The 17,434-nt window shown below is 39.5% G+C and overlaps 1 protein-coding gene across 1 annotated transcript in view; it reads left to right on the top strand.

Annotated features, from left to right (window-relative positions):
- septin12 (septin 12) overlaps positions 1–17,434 on the top strand; it is a 110,241-nt gene that overhangs the window by 13,132 nt on the left and 79,675 nt on the right. The gene's annotated exons all lie outside the window — the stretch shown is intronic.

Raw genomic sequence — 17,434 nt, 5'->3', positions numbered from 1 at the left:
CCCTGGCTACCTGTATCCTGATTCTGTTTCCTGTATCGATCCCCGATCCAAGCTCCGTTCTCCTGTCCCGGCTACCCGTATCCTGATTCGGTTTCCTGTATCGATCTTCGATCCAAGCTCTGTTGTCCTGTCCTGGCTACCTGTATACTGATTCTGTTTTCAGTGTCGATTCTTGATCCAAGCTCCGTTCTCCTGTCCTGGCTACCCGTATCCTGATTCTGTTTCCTGTATCGATCCCCGATCCAAGCCCTGTTCTCTCGTCCCGGCTACCCGACTTATTACCATCTCCGACCACGCTCTGTCTCCCGTCCTGGCTGACTGACTTGTTCCGATCTCCGACATCGCTTCGTTCGCGAGGGCTCCCCGCTCCTTCTGCCCAGCGAGCACCAAATTGCTATCTTTTTCCTCTCGCCATGACCCGATTCCTTAATAAAGCATTGTGTGAAACGTTACGCACTTGGGTCCCCTGCTTACCTGTCGTGACACTTATTTATCTATTCTTTGTTGGATATTATCCCAAATCAGTCAGTGTAAAATCTGTTTGGACATTACACTATTTTGCAGTCACATGTTTATGAATCATTAATCTTACCATGCATATTTTGTACACATTTGATCAGTTCCATCAAAATCTGACCCAATTGCTTTGAGAACAACATCCCATTTTGATGTTAGGCTTGGGTTGTACAGATAAATTGTTAAATTTCCAACGCATGCCCTGTTTTGTTTTTGTATTAAGACTGAGCATTCCATGAGCCCTTTTATATCTGGGTTGCTGTGTGCAAAAAACACCACAGCCCCCCTGAATGAGTTTCATCTGTGTAATCACAACTATATGTACCCACACAAATCCCTTACAACAACAATTGCAAAAACATTGGGGAAGAACTGCTGTACCTAGAAATATTTTTATGTTTCCTTACTCATATAATAATAAATGCCGGGGATCTGGAAAATAGTTTTACATTTCATTTATTTCTTTATATATTTTACGTTTACCTCACTTTTTATGCCGCACTATATTTGTAAAACACCACCTTGTCCATCCCCAACACTCGCACATCACATAACTTTGCAATGAAACTCAAAATTGAGCATTATGGTTACAGTACTTCAGCGTTCCTTGAGCATTTGAGTCCACCTTTGGTAAATTTTTTTGACATTGACGTGATTTGTAAAGATACACACTTTTTGAGTAAGACACCGAAGAACATAAAGTTGAATATATTTTCTGGAGGCCTCAGTACCAAAGAATTGTCAATGCAAAAATCCTGGGAACATTACAGCAACATTTGTTCTGCTTTGAAACTTCCAATGCGGACAATGGACTGGATTATCTATGTGGTAGTCCACCAGGACTGTTTTCAAGCTGGTCTTAGGTTTTTACTGATGTGAGTAAGGAAAGTGATCTTCCAGAAGCACAATTATCTATGCAGCTTTCCACTAACCAGGAATAAATAGAAGAGTGGCAAGAATACATTCCATTTTAAATATAACACGGCAGGTTATCTGGAGTTTGCTAAAAATTTAGATTTCTCCTAGCTGGTAAAGAATATCAGAAAGAAAAATGTGTTGGTCTTAATGGACAAAGACTGAAAGAAAGATTTGCTGTGAATTCCAGACTTAATTAATTGGAGTTAACGAGTAGTGCTTATCGCATGTTCAAAACCGCTCGTAGACTGAAAAATAGTAGTGGCAGCATCATGCTGACAGAAGAATGCTTCAATGTGCAGAAACCTCCTCCTGCTCGTGAGTGGTCAGACTGGGTCAAAGGTTGACCTTCCAACAGGGCAACCACCTCACCACAGGGCCAAGACAACAGAGGAGTGGCTTGAGGACATCTCTGAATGTCCAGCCAGAGCCCAAACATTTCTGGAAGGATCTAAAAGTAGGCTTAAACTGATGCCCAACCTGAATTTGCTTGTTATTTTGCAAAGTTGAATAGGCAAAACTGCCCAATAAATAAATGAATTTTGTGTCACGTTGTCAAAGAATTGAGACTGTTATTACATGTTAACAGAAATACTTTGGAGCACAAATCTGTAAATGCTATATTTTCTGGAAATATAAGGTGCACCTAAAAAACGCTTTATGGACAGAAATGAGAAAATGCACCAGATTTATCAAGGAAACAGTGAATATGATTCAAAATTAATACTGTAATTACAGTAATCCCTCGATTATCGCGGTAATGGGGACCAAGACCACTCGCGAAAACTGAAAATCCGCGGTGTAGCGGCGCCCCTTCAAAAATGCTTAAAAAAACGTATACAGGTATACAGTATACCCGCCCGCCATTAAACCGAAGTGATCGCTGGCATGATGGCAAGGAGTTATTGGGTGACTCATCCAGAACTCTTCGCACTGGAACTGAATGTACCAAAACATGACCCACAAGTGTAGCCATGTCTTACATAATCAATTTACTCGGAATGGGACTGCGGCGAAACCACTACGAACCATTCAGTATGATTGTATTAATCGCTCTCAACTACATGCAGCCATCGCAGCTTATTTTGCTTGTTAACACTACCGGTTACATATTGAAAATAAAAACAGTGAAAATGTGATATTCGGTGAGTGTTTGGGAAACAACAGTTAAAAAAATGGCCTGTGTTCATTTTAATGAAAGTGAAAGAGCTACCTTCTGACAATAACAACATACTTTAGCTAGCGGCATTGAACGTCTTTTACAACAAATACACGAAACCACACACGATTAGCCGTGTTTGGGTAGTACAAACAATCGCTCGCTTTTGGTATAATAAAGTCAAACTTGAGATGAAACCTGACAGAAGAGAATATACTTACGTTGCGTCGCCGAGTTCCTCCATTATAAACAGCGCCACATAAGAAGGGGGTGAGGTGGGAGGAGTTGAAGGAGGGGGGGTGAGCGAAGCGGTAACTCACCATGACTAAGCATTGTGTCAGGGCCTCCCCTCCCCTTCACAATAAGAGTGTCCACACCGTGTCCTCAGTTGACATAGGCTCGCGCTTGCTCAAGTCAATAAATGCTTTTATTGAGAAGGTAAGCTATATTTTTTAGACCTGCGAAGCTCTGAACCCGCAAAAGTGGAACCGCGAACTAGTATATGTATGTGTTACCAAACAACCAGCTCAGTAGCCTAGATGGTAAGGCGCCCGCTTTGAGACTGGGAGGTCGGTGGTTCGCGCCCCGGCCGAGTCATTCCTAAGACTTAAAAAGTGGTCGGCGGCGCCCTCTGTTGGCTGCGGCTGCATCGGCTCGCTACAACGGGTCAGGTGCAATCGACATTTCGTTCTGTGTACATTGTTACACAGAATGACAATACAAGGAAATTATTATTATTATTATTATTATTTAAACATACAATATTCTACTATATATTACCACATTTGAGCAATGATGGCGCAATGATTGATCGAATCGCTAAACATCGTTGACTGAAATTACATTCTATGCAACAGGTATTGAACCTGAGCAGTGCAAACAAATGCACTGACATTTTACCACTAGACCACCAGTAGTACAGATAACACACCATGAGGCATTAGAAATTATCTCATTATCACACTATTTTTACTTAGTGCCAGGAACACTGATTTGCATAGTGAATGCTGATAGGTTAAAGTATTTCAACGTCTTCACCAACCAATGGTAGAGAATGGATAAAACAGAAAGTCTGTCAACAAAATAGTATGCAAGCTCTTTTAGATACGTTTACATATTAAACCGAGAGGTTATTGTCACACAGATGAAGAATTTTAGGGACTGTTTAACAAATATCAAATACTCATTTGCACAATGCAAATCAGTGTTACTGGCACCGTAAACATAGTGTTAGAAATAGATAAGCTATAATGCCTTTTTGTATGTCATCCATACTAATAGTGGTCTCAGGATAAAGTAGCAGCGCTCTCACCACCACTACTCGGGTTTGATTCTCATTGCGAATAATGTGTTGTGGATATGGTCAACTGCTCTTAGTGACGAGCCAACAGTTTTACACAAATACACACAGAAGTTCCGACTGTAGTCTCAATTCAATGGACCTCATAGCATGAAAAAAATATGACAAAAAAATATTTTTGGGTGTGCAATCCAGTGCACCTTATCAAGCAAAAAAATAATTCCTCACATACGGATAATCTCTCTTCAGAAAATTTAAAATACCATACCAAAGTAACAGGATCCAAATGTGAATGGAGTACAGCCACTTGATTGGACCGTAAAACAACCGAGCATTCAGACCTTTGACTGACCCGCAGGATTACGAGAGGCCAGGGGGCTAAAAGCTGCAATTTCTGTCACATCCTGGTACTGTTGGAGATCAGAGAGGGTCCCATGACTTACTGACCCAGTCAACAGTCCTGACTACCCCAACCGCAGAAGTAGACGAGGAACACACATGTTCATTGAAACCAGGGTCGGAAGGGTTACTTTAACATTTAGTTCTATACAGTTACTAGTTACCTGTTGACAAATGTTATCAGTAACATAATACAAATTCTACAATATTGCAGTGATATTTCAATTACTTTTGAATGACTCTAATACCAAATATGTTAATAAAACTAAAATAAACAATTTAAAATAAATTACTACATTTTGTTTCAGATAGCTGAACAACCTTGAAAAAGAATATGAGCAAACCAACTCAAGTAGCTGCTTGTATTCTTACAAAAAGTGCTAAAATTGTATCCATGTAGTATAGTTTTGCAGAATCAAAACTTTCTCTTGCACATGGCAGACAAGATATGCTCTGTTTTAGTTCACATTATAAGCACCTCCAGAAGCCAATATAGTTTTAAACACACCAAGTGGTCACTTTCTAAATGTCCAACAAACTCTGGGATGCTTTGTGTCAAAGTTCAAGTTTTACTTGTTTGAAATGGGGATGCAAAACTTTTAGCCTACTTATTTACAACAATTATGTAGGGGGAGTGAAACATTTTTACAAATAACAATACAGTGATCTTCAATTGGATTTTGAACATTTAACTGCAAAATACAAAATTAGATTTACAATCAGATTTACTAAATGTACCTGAACGCATCACTAGCACGCAACTGCAGTGCGTAATACGCACACACTTCAGGAGACTTACAAACTGCAATCTTGCGCCCTTTCAACAAAATGAATCCTATATTGAAGGAAAAACAGAACACAGACAAAAATAAATGTGCTTTACCTTAACACAATGTGCCAAACATGCAACGGTGGATAAGTCGCCGTCCTATAATACGCGCAGCAGACACGGACGTTACTACAATCCGCGCGCACATCATGTGTAAGCTTCATTTCTCTCTGCCGGTGATTGAAATTAAACCGAAACTATACGTAAAGATCACGGTTCACGTATCCCTTCACTGACAAGGTCATCTGGGCACCACTTCTTGTGTAGTGTTTTGGGCAAGTGCAGCCTGGTAGAGCCCATTCTTCTCCAGACCGTTTTTGGGGGTGAAAATTGTAATCCTGCAAAGTTTTCTTTATTTTAATTAAAATATATCTGTAATTTGTTTACGTCTTTTTTAATGTAGCTCTAACTAAATACAAATACATTTTTTGTCCCAATTACGCAATGTCATTACATTTTTTCCGTTACTCTTAAAGCCCGATTCACAGAAAAACTAATGCATAAGTGGCCCACAGTCTGTGTTCATGATGAGTAGCACACACAAATAATTCCAGCTTGTATTATTGTAGTAAAGTATATCATTCAGGTCCGTGGTCAGCAAAATTACATAGATAATGTCACACAATTAATTTGATAGATTAAAGCAGTGGTTGGAAACCTTTTTTCTACCACGGACCTGTTTAATGTCTGACTATATTCTTTGGCCCACCCCCATAATATCCATCCATTAATCCATCCATTATCTGCACCGCTTATCCTCAGTAGGGTCGCGGGGAGGCTGGAGCCCATCCCAGCTATCTTCGGGCAGTGGGCAGGGCACACCCTGAACTGGTTGCCAGCCAGTCGCAGGGCACAAAGGGACAGACAATTTGCTCGCTCATTCACACCTAGGGACAATTTGGACCGGCCAATTCACCTAACATGCATGTCTTTGGAATGTGGGAGGAAACCGGAGTTCCTGGAGGAAACCCACGCAAGCACGGGGAGAACATGCAAACTCCACACAGGAGGTTCAATCTCATGACCTCAGAGCTGTGCTGCACACGCGCTAACCACTGAGCCGCCGTTCCGCCCACCCCCATTATAACATGGGTGATAATATCAGTAACAATAACAATAACTGTCCATCCATCCATTACCCATCATCTGCACCGCTTGTCCTAACTAGGGTCACGGGGTTGCTGGGCCAATCCCAGCTATTTTCAATCAGTGGGCAGGGGACACCCTGAACTGGTTGCCAGCCGGTCACAGGGTACACAGAGACAAACAACCATTGATACACTCACTCATACCTAGGGACAATTTGAGGTCACCAATCAACCTGCCATGCATGTTTTTGGAATGTTAGAGGAAACCGGAGTGCCCAGAAGATACCTACGCAGGCACAGGGAAAACATTGGTTGATTTGAACCCATGTTCTCAGAACTGCGCCACAGCCGCGCTAACCTAATTATAATAATAATAAATCAAAATCTAATGTATAATTGTCACTTTACGGAGGTGGTATCGATACGATCTAAGTGAATATCCGGTAGTATTGATCATTACCAATACCTTGGAATTGCTTGGAAATGTTACATTCATTGAATATTTGAACCCTCCCCACTTGAGTTACTTTATAATTATGATAAACACAGCACACAGATTTTAGGCACTAAAAATGTTTCACTTTCTAAAATAACGACATGGCAAACTTTAACAGTGTAAAATAAAAAGAAATAATTTTGTTACAACCGTTTCAGATCAGAAGCCAAAAGAGAGTCAAACCAAACAAGCAGCAATGTAACGAAAATACAAATATGTAAATCACTGTCGGCTCATACGTTTTTTGGAGCAGGAAGGGCCCCCTACCAAAGTGGCTAGCAGGTAGAAAAATGGCCTCCTCTGAGATGAAAAAAATCAGTGAGATATTGCTTTTTAACTCCTCTACTAACAAAATATTAAACAAACTGCCATGATTATACTAGTTGGGGTCCTAAAAAAATGTTTGTTAGGAAATTCTTTAGGTGGACTTCCACTCTAAAGCAATAAAAAATAAGCCAGTTGCACCCTTACAAAGGCATGCGTGTGTAAGATTTTGAAATGATAGTGCAAATAGGAGATTTTTGCTTTTGTTTACGTCTCTTTTAGAAATTCATTGCTCGGAAGAGAGATTGGCGTTGACTGTTCAGTTTTTTTCTGATTAGTGATGTTTGGTTAGTAATTAATTTTGCTGCAAGGTTTATGGGGCATTGAATGGTCATGTTATTTGAAATTTTGTATCATACATCTTTTTAGTACAGTTTTTTCCAAATGGTATGACTTTAGGACCCACCATTCCACCTTAATGACAAGTAAAAAAAAATTTCTTTTTGAAACCATTCACAGTACCTTGCAGTAGAGCTTTAACAGCACTCGTACTCCTTTTTTGCATTTTGCAAACATTTACTTCTTTGACATGAAATGAAATAAAATGATCTGCATTTATTTAGCGCTTTTCAAGTCAAGACTTCCCAAAGCGCTTTACATTGTGCTTCACATTTCCCAATAGCGGCTGTGCAGCCATGTGAGGCGCTAACCTGCTTATTGGGGGTATTAGGGGTTCAGTGTCTTACCCAAGGACACTTCGACATGTAACACGGAGGAGCCGGGAGACTCGATTGTTTTCACTTTTTCCCTCTTTTTCTTCCCCTTATCACTCATTTTCTTGGGACCCAATATTATTGGCAAAAAAAGGATATAAAACAAACAAAATCACAATAACACAATATTTGGTCCCTCTCAAACACATTTGAGACAGTGGCGATTGAATGAACGGGCAGGAATTTAGTGTCATTGAGCATCAGTCTTTTTTCTTCTTAGCATTAGTTTACCAATGCAAAAGCCTGCGACCCACGGACTTTTGGGTCCCGCCCCACAAGTTGAGAAACACTGTTCTAGCAAATATAAGCAGTATGTAATTGGTGTTGCCGAGTGTAGACTTTATCTTCTGGAATGCCAATTTACATGTGTTTTTGCTAAAATGTTTCAATACAAATGTATTTAGGAATTAATACAATGTTTATTTTAAAAAATGTTTTTTTTCCTACTGTGCAGGTGTATTTGCTTTTGAACATGCTGTGCCTTTAAGACACAACTTGATATGTCACCACTTTTCCTTTAGACCTGCACATTTTCAGTTGTGCAGAAGCTGTGACACAAGTGACCAATATGTTTTAAACGCTCCACTTTCACTCTTTTGTTGTGCCTAAGGGACTCTATAAGTACACTTGTTCTTCTTCTTTTAGTTTGTGTGAATTAATTATTCGAACAAAATTAATTTTTGACTTTGCTTATTCTATTTTGGATGTGTTAGTCCTTGTTGGAATTCTGTGAAAAAGTCCACATAGACCAATCATTTCACAAATTCCACTAAAAGATATCGCATGATGTTAGATCTGGGTGGCCAGGACATGAGATTGTCATCATTCTGCCTAGACCGTCCAATCCATCTTTCTGGCAGTGTTGTTTTCAGAAACCCTGAAGCTCCAGTTTGGTTGCGCCCCATCCTGTTGAAAAAAAAAGTCACTAGACTCTTTCTCACTCAATTTCTCCATTCATCAGAGTTCGAGCATGTCGAGGTACATCTTACCGTAGACAGCTTTCTTTGACATAGCCCAAAGCACCGTAAGCATTGGGGAATCTCGCTGATGCTCAAGGAGTTCATGTGGGTTTTCAGTACTCCATCTGCAAGTGGTATGCTTGTTAACTTTGCCGCGTGTAGTCACTTCATTGCTAAAAACAAGCCGGTTGTCCAATCCTTCATCTTCCATCTTTTGTTGCATTGCAATGTAAATGTCACGTTGAGCTGGTTTATCAGCGTCCTTCAACTGTTGAAGTAACTGTAGCTTGTATTTCTTTATGTGCAGTCGTCTTCTTAAGACATGCCGAACAGTTGGTGACACCAAAGTTCTCTTCTGGCTCTTTTGATCGATTTATGGGGCTCCACTGAAAAGCAGTTCGAAATTGTTTTAATCATATATTCTGAAGTTGAAGGGCGTCCCATTTTTTTCAGCTGTGTATAAGCAACCACTTGTTATGGATTTAACATGCCGTCTCACTATGACTTCCTCTTTGGTGGCATATTTTCCCGATTTTTTTTACAAGATACACGTTGAGCAACAGACCATTATTCGGTTTTTGCAAATTCAAGTACACCAAAAGATTTTTTCTGGTTGATTAAATGCCCTTAATGGGTTGGAAATGTAATAAAATGCATACAATCTTGATGTTAGCTAAAAGTTCTGCATCTCAGTTACAATAGTTAACACAAATGATCACATATACAGTACTTTGGGTACAAAATTATTTCTTTTTATTTTGACTTTTACACCTTTTGGCCACACAAAGTTGAGAGAAATAGGAAAGTGTGCTTCATTTATGCTCATCGGGGTCTACTGTATACAAAACTTTTTTTTAAAAAAATGTGTGGCTCATTATCACCCTCAAACAAAGTGAGGGTGTGGTAATGTTTTTGTTTGGGATCTGAGAATATATATTTGTTTGTTTGTTTGATTGTTTGTTCGTCTGCTTGTTTGTATGTCTGTTCACTTAAACAAAGGGGGAAGGAGTTCAAATATGAACTCCATCTTTCACAGGCAGTCTGTTAGGCTACCCTACATGTACAAAATGCCAAAAACCGCTGATTCCGCACTTTTGTATTTTTTGACCTAGCAGTTTTTCACATGTTTGCAGATGACACAGCGCTTGTGGCTGATTCTGAGGAAACATTGAGAAGGTTGGTCATGGAGTTCGGAACAGTGAGTGATAGGCACAAGTTATGTGTGAATGTTGGAAAGACAAAGGTGATGAAGTGTTCACGTGATGGAGTGGGCATGGGGTTAGAAATAAGGTTGCTTGGACAGGTGCTGGAAGAAGTTGAAAGCTTTAGGTACTTGGGTTGTGATGTGGCTGCAGTTGGTGGAATGGAGTGCGAGGTATTGCAAAGAGTGAATCAAGGAAGCAAGGTTTTGGGTGCTCTGAGGAGAGTGATGAGCAACAAGAGTATGAGTATTACGGATGTTAAGAGGGGACTGTACGAGAGTCTGATTGTGCCGACTGTGTTGTATGGTGCTGAGACTTGGAGCCTGAACGCAGATTTGATAAGGAAATTAAATGCTTTTGAGATGAAGTGTTTGAGGAGTATGTTAGGAGTGACAAGATTGGATAGATTGTGAAATGAAATTGTGAGAGTAAGAACTGGAGTAGTAGTGGAACTGAGCTAGCGTGTGGACAAGAGAGTACTCGGTTGGTTTGGACACATGGAGAGGATGGATGAGGAGCGAATGTTGAAGAGGATCTACAGAGCAGAAGTAAATGGAAGGAGACCAAGAGGAAGGCCGCGATTGACGTGGATGGATAGTGTTATGAATGCTCTGCAGGAAAGAGGTCTGAATATAATGGAAGCTAGAGCTCTTGTTGGTGATAGGAATGACATGTCCCAAGAGAGAGAATAAGTGTTGTGAAAGGATAATGGGATGTTTGGACGCGTTCCAAGGGATGGGCAGGGCACCCGTATGATGCGGCAGGGGTAAACCAGTGAAAGCTGTCGGGCCCTGCTGGTGAACAGTATAGTGTGTTGTGTCACCCTGACCCGAGTGACATGGTCGCTTTCTTGTGTCCTGTTTCATCTGGAGGGACGAAAGCATGACCAACTTGGGTGCCGAGGTGCTTAACTTGTTTGGGTTTTTGGGCATTTGGGTTGGCCATGGTCCAAAAATTTGTGTGTGTTTTTGATGCTACTTTTTTCCTTTTAAAAAAAAATATATTTTTGTATGTGTTGTCTTGCTGTCGGTCACCCCTCTCGAGGGATATGACCAGGGTAGATAAATAGACCTTTATGGTTTTGTTACCTGATTTGGTTTAATTTTCAGTGCCATTTTGTTCAGTTTTACTTTTGTTCGCTGGGTACTTTGCGCTTGGTGACGAATTTTTGCGTATTTAGGGGCTGCACTTGCATTGCACACTTGATTTGAGAGACTCCGCCCCAAGTAAACCCCAACCTGCGTAGTTCAGTCAAAACACATTGTTCGGTCATAAACTACGCACAGCCGGAGTAAAACTTTGTGTATACTTTGCCGCAAATTAAAGCTTCGGGTAAATTTCAGGCTCGTTTATCAAATCAAATTAATCTGCCGGGATCAGGCGGGTTTGGGTTTACATACCCGCGACTCGGGTCAAGTCGGGCTGAATTTTTTACGCCCGATCTTACCTCTAATGCACATCCATTCAAGTTTCCTTATTATCTTATTAGGTACTGTACGGAAACGCTTTAAAATGTGATTTTTCCAGATTATTAAGTAATGCATAAATAGACGTTTAAACATACAGCAGATTTAAATATTGATCTTCTTTAATTTTTTAAAGCCCAAGTGTGTAATTTTCAACCATTAGATGGTACTATATTGTCTAATGCAAACGAACGAAAACCAGGTTCAAAAGCACAGCGTAGTAGCAATATACCAGACAAACATGGCGGCGAATTCTAGATAGGGATTCCAATGTATAAAAAATACAAATTCTATGATTTTCTTTTATAAAAATTAACCTTGGTTTTATAGTCCTTGTATTTTTGCATAGCATTCAAATCAATGTTTTGTTTTTTTTAATGGGACAATTTTTTTAATCACAATTAAGCACTAATATGTCCCTTTGAGTTATTAAGAATGTATATTATGTTAACTTTATTTAAGCCACATTATTCCATTTTGAAGTGATTGTTTAGTAGTCAAAAATACACCCGATCATTACCCATTTGATAGACTGCAGCATCTGTTTTATATTTTCGAGCAACATGTGTTTTTGCGATAGATAAATGCCAGACATCCATAATACTCATAAGCATCAATCAGTTAAGTGTTTGGATGCACACATACCTTCAGTGGTAAACACTGCAAAGGGATGCTTGGAATGTATTTTCCAGATGTGTTTGAAATAAAAGGAAGTTGGCATAGATCATTTGTCAGAACTCGTGTTATCGCGTACACTGTATAGTCCCACAAATTGTTATTGTTCGTATGAAGGTGTTAGAGTGCACTGAGGACTCTTCACGTGTCATTGAACTTTTGTCCTATTCGTCAGTGTTACCTGTATGGAATGTGCAGGGGATAGGGGGAGGATGGACGTGGACATGCAGAGACAGGGCCTCTTATTATGTGCCTAAAGGACAAACTGGGCCTGCAGTTTTTCCAGTAACTTACTGGTTCTCTATGCAATCCATCTTACTTTTTATAGCTGGTCATTCAGAAAGCATAATGGGAATCAGCAATTAAATGAACGGATAAATATTTCTCCAAATATCATAACACATTTCCAATTTTGTCCACATATAAAGCTCACCTGAATTTCTGGCCTACTGGAGGTGTTTGGGTGCGTCTTATAGTGTGGGAAATGCGGTAATTGGTACAAGTGGATCCTCTTATGTTCTTGCTTAAAACAGCACAAAATGTTTTCAAACTTCACATAGCCTGCCACTTTGCATGATTTGCATTAAAGATTTGCTCACTGTGAGTAGTACAGGATTCGTACACCTTTTTTTCAGGGCCAAATTCAAGCTCTTGTTAAGACTGTCAAAGCCAATTTTCCAATTTCTCCAGTAATATTAAAAAAAATCTTGTCTGAATCATGTATTTTGCTGGGCCAGAAATATGTTTCCGATTATAGTATGTGATTTGTAATCGTGGGTATGCGTTTATCAAGACAAATGAGTTTCACAAAAATATATTTTTTTCAAAACTAATCTCTCCCTAATATAGGTGTTAGGTAAAAATCAGTAATATGTACTGCAGCTTAGTAATATGTAATATGTAGCTTACATTTTCAGTTGCGAGAAGTTGTTCCCGTTACAATTTACCGCTGGGATTTATGTAACTACATTTTTTGCATGGCCCAAAATAAATGCACATAATTGATACGTAATACACTGTTAGCACTGATACATATTTCAGAATGGCCTGTTTGGGTGTTGTGACTGTAGGGCACGATGAAACATCATGAGACAATGTTGTACAAATTAATGCCAGCTGCAGTTAATCAGGGGGGGAGAATAAATGCAATTGCAAAGCAAGGCCACCAGAGTTGGTGTCATTTTCAAGCAGACTTCTTAAGAAACATGGCAACTATTTCAAGCATTTACAAGCACTTCACCAAAATCTTCACCAAAATCTCTCAGCAGCGCTTTTTCACGAGACCCTGCGAGTCAAATGAAAATTCTACAAAGGCGAGCTACGAGGTTGCGACGCTGACCGCCTAGCACTGCAAACCTTTTTACGGAGGGTGAATTTATTCAAGACTGTTAAAAGAATGCCAGGCTGAATATCTGGCCCGTTTACATTTTCAGCTTACCAGATCAGGCCTGCCTTCTGAAAAGTTTGGACAACCATGATGTAACTTGTGCGAACCAAAGTCCAATTTTAGTCCATATCTGTGAAAACTTATTGGCCTCTGCAGGCTCCAGGAAGGCTGGGTGGTGTGCTTGTGTGCATTTGTGTGAGTTAAGGAGTGTGTGACCTGAGTTGTCTGAGGGTACAAGTGTGAACCTGCCTTCTGTACATCAGATAAAGAGTCCTGGTATCAGGTAATTGCTGGTGCCCTCCTGGAGACTGAAGAAATAATTATAGTCGCAATAGAGCCCTTTGACCCCCGTGAAAATAAGCCGGTCAGACAATAGTGAGTGCATAGTTCATCAGCTCTTTAAATTGCTATTTGCTACACTTCAGTGCCAATGTTTGTTTGCGGGAGTATGCATAGCTTACAACTTTCTCCTTTCTTAGTGTTCGGAATTTTTTTGTGTTTCAAAATTAAATTAAACCCTCCACGTCCAACAACACTTTCTAATTAAAGATTTTAGGCTACAAGACAGCCTGGCATCAAAACCCAGTTAGCTGTTTGCAGTTTTTTATATAAATTGCCTTTATAAGGACAGTATGTAATATTTATTGCCTCCTATCGGTACAATAAAACTTTTATTCAGTTAAAAAACATTGATTTGTATACTAGGCAAAAATACACGAACTATCGTGCCAATGTTATTTGTTTATTAAAAAAAAAATCAAAGGTCGACAAATTTGTATTTCTTTTACAAAGTGTAATTCATACCTAGAGGTCTCCGCCATGTTTGTCTTGCGTCTTGCGAACGAAAGCCAGTGCCACAGAGCACAACGTGGTAGTATTAGACTATAGTGCCATCGAGTGGTCAAATATTACACATTAGGGCTTTCAAAAATAATAAACTGACTCCATATAGAGCTTTGTGTTGCAGCGAGCTGCCTGCTGCTCTCTACTAATGGTGGCAATATGAGCCCTGTTGATTTAGTTGCTATTTTTCAACGTTCTTAGAACGTGATTTCAGAATGTTATTTGCTATTAATATCACAGTTAGTGATAGTGAGATAAACATCAATTCGAATATTACCTTCCAATAAGAAACCTAAAACAGGTCGGCCATCATCGCCTTTAGCAAGAAACATCTTTAAATAAATGCATACTCGTATGATTTTATCTGGGGAGATTGTATTAAATTCAGCATTATCACTTAATGTGGTGGTGTATTATTTGTATTATGATCTAGATCACGAACTAGGCTTTTGAGGTGGTGCATTTGAATTAAAGTCAACATAGTCTGCACAGGTGGGAGCCGTTCTTTGTCAGGCAGTGCAACTGTTATGTTGGAACTAAGGATCCCTGCCTACGGAAGGAACTCCGAGGGATGAATCAAATTCAGGCACTTTTCAAGCAGTTTCAATATGTCACACTTGTTTACAAACACGGATAAGGCTCTATAGGTGTTGAGTAAGAATTGAGTTCAATACGGAAGACAAAAAAAGAAAGTACTGTGCGTTTATAAAGCAGCAAACGTTTTATCAGTGTAGAGAAAAGCTTACATGAAATACAGCATTTGTGACAAACCTTGGAATTGAAAAGTGCGGCAAAAGCTAACTAGCAATTATTCACACAAGGCATGTTTTACAGCTGCCATACTAAGTTGTCAGCCGACAAGGGATGATAAGGATTCTGTTCTGGAGCCACTTGAGAAAACAGGATGTGAATCCCAGCACAAAGCACTGATTGAAAACAATGGCAGCTTTTAAATAGAACACATTCAGACAACACAGAAATTCGGCAAAAATGTGCTAGGTGTTTTTAATTTTCAAATGTAAGGTTTTTCAAAATAGAGTCCTAAAGAAGGCTACTTCTCTTCACATTGGACATATTGAAATTCAATAAAGTGCATTCAATTCACAATGATCAAAAGTACATTCATGAAATGCATTACTTTAAAAACGGTCAATATTTGCCTGACGTGTGTGTGGCACTGCTTGATTTGTGCAACACACAGACTCTTTGAGTCATATATGTGAAGGGTTCTCTGATCACAGTTAAGCTCACTGGGCCTTCATAGATTCAAACACACATTTAACTCTTCAAAAGTGTAAATGCACTGCTTTGAATAAATGCAGTCGGTACAGTGGTTGTTTTTAGTAGGACAACGCAGTTCAGTCATACTGGGTTTGGTTGTCCCTCCTGAGGTTCAATTTTGGAGTTTGCATGTTCCTCCAATTTTTTCGGGGCACTGTAAGGTTCATTGGATAGTTCAAATTATTCCCAGGTATCATTGCAAGTAGTGTGTGAATAGTGCCTGTCCTGTTTGCCCTGCCATTGGTTGTTAACCAGATCTGCCTGAAGACAGCTGGGATAAGGTCCAGCAAACCTACTATTCTTGGGTTAAAGTAATGAACCTTGCATCTGATCCATTGTTTGTACATTTACTTTGAATAGCAAATATTTTTCACCCAAATACGTTCTGGATTATACTGACATCCGGGTAATGCAGACGAACAAAATGCAAAAACAAGCATTCTCAGCATTGTGAATGTTGAGAATGCTGAAAAACTGAAAAATGAACACCAGCATGAGCCTATCAATTCAATAAAGTATTAAAAATGTAAATTGTATCTAAGGGATAAAACATTTCATCATACAGAGTGGGGAAGGTCAAATAGTTTTTGTCATATTGGATTTCATAATGACTTTAAACTGTGACTATTTGCAAGATAACCTATAGCAGGCGTGTCCAAACTTTTCAGAAAGCAGGCCAGATTTGGTAAGCTGAAAATGTGCGAGTACCGGTCGAATGTTCTTGACCATTTTTATGACATACATTTAAAAAAATTTACCCTCCGTGAAAGGTTTGCAGTGCTTGGTGATCAGTGTCCCAATCTCGTAGCTCGCCTATGTAGCATTTTCATTTGACTTGTGGTGGTTCTTATTTTGGGTTTCTCCCCACCAAAAGGGGTGCCAAGGAAGTGAAATCAGTGTTACAACACTTGCTGTAGGTTTAATATCGCTATTGGATCCATCAGCACCATTCAGTCATTCAGACAGTCAGGTAGATTAAAAACCTACAATACAAAAAGCATATTTTACTTTACTTTCATTCTAGGTACCAAATAAACAATAAAGCAATTAAATGATGTATATTTTAAAGCAACATTTACTATCCTAACTCCCCACAAATGTTTTAATACCCATCACACTGCAGAAGTGCGGTCCTGTGACAGTGCTGAATCTAAATATTTGCCAACCGCAAAACTCAATTAAAACAGTGTTCACAAAGACAGCGATACTAAACGAAAACTAATGTGTGCTCACAGAAATAGCAACAACAACAGTCATATGTAAGCAAAACAAGGAGGACTTACTGGTTGCGTTTTGCTTCACTTAACGCACGCTAACGTTCGGGTTCTTTTGACTTAAGCTCCAATGCACATTAATGTGCAAGCTCTCGTTTTAAATTTTGGAAGTGCAGTTGTTTTGGATTTCGGTGACAAAATACTCCAATTACCACTTGCCTGAGAGGCAGCAGCCCTCACAGTCAACTTTCCTTTTTTCATCTACAATCGCCATGTTGGAAATGGGACAGTGGCCAAAGGGCTACTGCCATCATCTGGTGAAATGGTGATTTTTTTTTTGCTTGTCTAAATTAATTTTAGCCTGCGGTCAACATTACTGGCGGGCCACACATTAATAATTTTATGACAGAGGCCTGTGGGCCAATAAATATTTGATCACAGGCTGTATTTGGCCTGCGGGCCAGACTTTGGACACGCCTGACCTAAAGAATCCCTTTAACTTTCTGTAAAATCACTCACTCTTTCTGCAAACCGCTTTTGCAATAATTCTTGGGACATGTCATGTTAAGTATTGGTAACACAAAACCCTACAAAGACTTAAGACCCTACCTCAATTTCCCCTTTGTATTTGCGGCATGAAGGAAAATTTGTTATGTTCAACAGAGGAA

Source organism: Urocampus carinirostris, chromosome 1 (genome assembly GCF_059441175.1).
Source record: "Urocampus carinirostris isolate Australia breed hairy pipefish chromosome 1, RoL_Ucar_1.0, whole genome shotgun sequence".
Lineage (NCBI taxonomy): Eukaryota > Metazoa > Chordata > Actinopteri > Syngnathiformes > Syngnathidae > Urocampus > Urocampus carinirostris.
This window is presented reverse-complemented; position numbering and strand designations above follow the sequence as displayed.